Source organism: Pinus tabuliformis, chromosome 8 (genome assembly GCF_031772625.1).
Source record: "Pinus tabuliformis cultivar Carrire ecotype Pingquan chromosome 8, CPIR1, whole genome shotgun sequence".
NCBI classification, from domain to species: Eukaryota; Viridiplantae; Streptophyta; class Pinopsida; order Pinales; family Pinaceae; genus Pinus; species Pinus tabuliformis.
In genome coordinates, this window is record NC_142294.1 from 1629819820 (window position 1) to 1629824015 (window position 4196).

Sequence of the window (4196 nt, forward strand, 5' to 3'; positions counted from 1 at the left end):
GACTAAAAGCTTGAAGTTGTGTACATTGACATCATAGCCTCCAACCTCAAGGGCGGTGACAATGACACCATGGCGGCTCTGGAAGGCACCCTAGCACCCTAGTGTTAAAGGGTACTTCTTCCAACCAAATACTTATTAATAGAAAAAAATTAGCAAAGATTGACATAATTATCTATTTATGAATGAGATCAAACCCACCGTGTCTTGTTTAAAAATGTTATTTTTTCTATAAATTATATGTTATGTTTTTATATGTCATTACTATTGCTTAATCTATTACATTCTTAATATTAAATTGTGATAGTAATTATTTGATTTTTAAATTATGATTTTTTAGCTTGATTTCATTTAATTTTCCAAATATGATTATACTATTCTTTATATAATATTAATATAAAAATCATAGTAACTTAAAAAACATTAATTAAACTCATTATAAAATAATTAAAAATAATAATCTATTAACCTCGTATAACTTTAATGTAAAAAATCTTTTATTTTGATTTAGCATTAAAAAATTCTTTAAAATTTATTACCAATAATAAGAATATAAATACGATATCATTAATATGATGGGTTAGTTATAAATTATTTGGCTATTTAATAGCATGTAGCCTAACGAGGCGGAGGAGTTGCCCGGAAAGCTATGGAAATTTCGATCATGTTTAGAGAAAATCCAGCAAGGATTTTTGTAAATCTAAATTATAGTTGTTAAACTTCAAAATTTATGGTGTCTTACACGTTTTTGACACTGGTGAATCCATTTCCACCATCAAGAACACGATTCAAACACTGTCTCTACAAGATTTTTTGAAATTTTTTTTCTGTGGATTCCAGCCAATTTTGGTCGTTAGACAATTACTCTGCCTCATTAAACAACTCCATTTAGTAGTAAATTATAAAATATTCTAAAAATTTGATAAATATGAGCCCAGCCATCCTATTTTCATCACAGATTAGTTAAAAAAAAAAAAAAAAAATTTCCTCCCTGGTCTGATCTTCCCCTAACTCCTTTCCAAATCTTTGTACAACACGTTTTCCATGCTCATCATTTTTGACATTATAAATCTATTTCTGCCTTTATGTGATTCGATCTCAGAACCTCACTCCCACCGGACACGGATCCAAGCAACAGCTCCCGCCTTCACCGAAAGTCCCATCTTTGTAAATCCTTCTCCCGCCTTCAATGGGAATCCATCCCGCTGTCCCAGTCCCCTGGGCGCCGGCTTTTTATTTAAGCCTGTGATGGCATCACAGCTCTGAATGCTCTGGACGGCGCACATGCAATTTCCTCGCTATTTCTTGCGGCGGACAATTCATGGCCTCGTCACGGTGCCCTGTTTCTTCGGGCGCCGACTATGGAGGTTATATCAATACCACAAACCCTCTCCATTTCACAACACAGTTCAAGCTTTCAGCGCCTTTCACATTAAAGACAAAATTGAGGTTTCAATTAGGGTTTCGGCATTGACAATAATGGCAGAATTCGAGGATTTCCTGCCAATTATGGCACAGAGATTGGGTGAGCGCGAATTCATGGCGGAGCTCTGTAACGGTTTCCGTCTTCTGGCAGATCCCCGGTTGGGACTGATAACCTTGGAGAGCTTGAAGAAGAATTCGGGTCTGTTAGGGTTGGATTCCTTGACAGATTCAGAGCTGCGGGCGATGATGCAGGAGGGGGATTTGGACGGCGACGGGGCCCTGAATGAACATGAATTCTGCGTTCTCATGATGAGATTGAGCCCTTCGTTGATGGATGAGGCCTATAAATGGCTGAACAACGCCCTGGAAAATGATTTGGAAGAATTCCCAAATGAAAAATAGTACATGTATTTCTAGCGTTGAAAATGAATTGAGGCATTTATGGAGGTGTGTAGCAGATCTGGTTTAGCCATGGGCTTCCAGCTTACAGGGATAAATTTTATCAAGATTTGGTTATAATTTCGTGTTCCAGCGTAGAGGGATAAATTTTATCAAAATTTGGTTATAATTTCAAAGACTGACAAAGTATCCATCAAATTTAGGGCGTATTTATGTTTGTTTTAATTGAATATACCTGTAAAACTTTGTGCAAATTTATATGAATTTAAAAAAAAAAAAAAAAAAATTAAGGGCGTATTTATGTTTGTTTTAATGGAATATATTTATAAAAATTGTGTGCAAATTTATATGAATTAAAAAAATTATTTGATTGAAGATAAATAAAATTAAAAAGTGCTTCAAATCTTTAAACAATGGAGTTTAGAAGGGATTATACATGGTTTAATTTGTAATTCAAAAACAGAAGTGATATCAATACATTGAAATTGCTCCATAACAAGGATTGCCATGCGGAAATTAGAAATGCAAATCGTGATTTATTAAATTATTTTTTTAAATAATAAATAAATTTGATATTAATTTATAAAAATTAAAAACATTTTTTTTTAATTATATATATATAGAGATATGAAAATAAAATATTTTTTAAATGGTTTTTATGTAGTATATATTTTACACTGGAAAACGTAATAACCTCTTTTATTATATCGTAAAATCAAGTAAGAATATATATTGTCTTTTCACGAGTAGAGAAATCCAGTAAGAATATATATTGTCTTTTCACGAGTAGAGTATATTAATTATCCATGCTTAATTTTATTTTTAATATTATCATTGTATCTCTCAAATAAAACTCAATAATAATTGTATCTAAACTAAGTTATTATTCCACTAAATTTTCATGTGGAGGTTAAAACTAACATTTTTAATATTATCATTGCATCCTTTAAATAAAAATCAATAAGTTATTCCATTGAGCAACTCCAATAAATTTTAATGCAGAAAAAAATATAAACAAAAGACAGGATTACATGCATTGGATTTTATCTTTTTGGTGCTTGCATTCTAATAAATTTTAACACTGAAAAAACATAAACAAAATAACGCTGAAAAAAATATAAACAAAATATAGGATTGCATGCATTGGATTTTATTTTTTTCGTGCTCACATTTCTCTTCATATACAAGAGTAACATTTCAAACATATAAAATAAAATGCATAACATACAACATAGAAAAATTTAATATTTGAAGACTATTGAAACAAAGTGAGCAAAGTTGTTTTTTCCAAGTTTTACCTACAAGACATGCATCTCTAGAGCTATAAAGTCTTCATGTAGTGTGCATTTATTAAGAGGTTTTATTTTCCAAATCACATATGAAAATTGTTGAGGATTATGATATTCGTGGTGGAAATTAGGATTTACATTGATTTAGCTAAAAACTTTTATTGCAATGAATGTCTCACATTAGCGAAAAACTATGAGTTGTGAAAACCTGGAGCCCAAAAACCTCTATTTGTATATCTATTATTTTATGGCACTTTTATTTTAATTAAACAATATATATATAACCATTTTTTATGTAAACCACTCAATTTTATTTTAATTATTAATTTTAACATTTAACTCCTACACATCTAAGATGTAACGCCTACACAGCTCCCCCATACAATGTTCAATGTGAACAATCCCAAACAATGATAAAAATGAACAATACCCAAGAGTACAATGTATAGTCAAAATGAACAATACCCAAAATTACAATGTATGATCAAAATAAACATATCCCCCATACAATGATGAAAATGAACAATACCCAAGATTACAAAATAAACAATACCTAGGTACTCCAATGGGTTTAAAGAAGTAATCTCCTCCAAAAAATGACAACATCAAATATAAAAACCAACATACGGAATGAACTCCACAAATTTGCTTTTATAACTCTCCCAATAAGTTCAACCCTCTTCATGAAACCATGTGGGACTACATAAAATCACTTTTAATCTCTCAATTAATTAAAGGCCTCATTTTTTTTAATTAAAATATCTTTCACTTTATCACTGTCCTTATAGTCACTTCATTAAAAATATTAAAATAACAATAAAGTTAAATCTTTGATATAACTTTATTAATTAATGACTTATCATTATTTTATTTAAAACCATTGAATTATATAAATGATGAGATAGTCATCAAATTTGAACCCACTGACAATACTAAAAATAGTAACCCCGCCCACTAACATAGTCAGTGCTCAAAATTAACTTACTAAAAATAGTAAGTATTGGAAAATTATCTCTAAATCATTCTTGAAAAAGGCATCCTGCTCACAATCCCAAGTGAGATCTCAACTGACCATAAAACACTACC

The 4196-nt window shown here is 30.6% G+C and overlaps 1 pseudogene; it reads left to right on the forward strand.

Moving 5' to 3' along the window:
* The first annotated feature begins 1136 nt into the window (after nt 1-1136).
* LOC149242336 (calcium-binding protein KIC pseudogene) lies at nt 1137-2091 on the forward strand (annotated as a pseudogene).
* Nucleotides 2092-4196: the final 2105 nt, after the last annotated feature.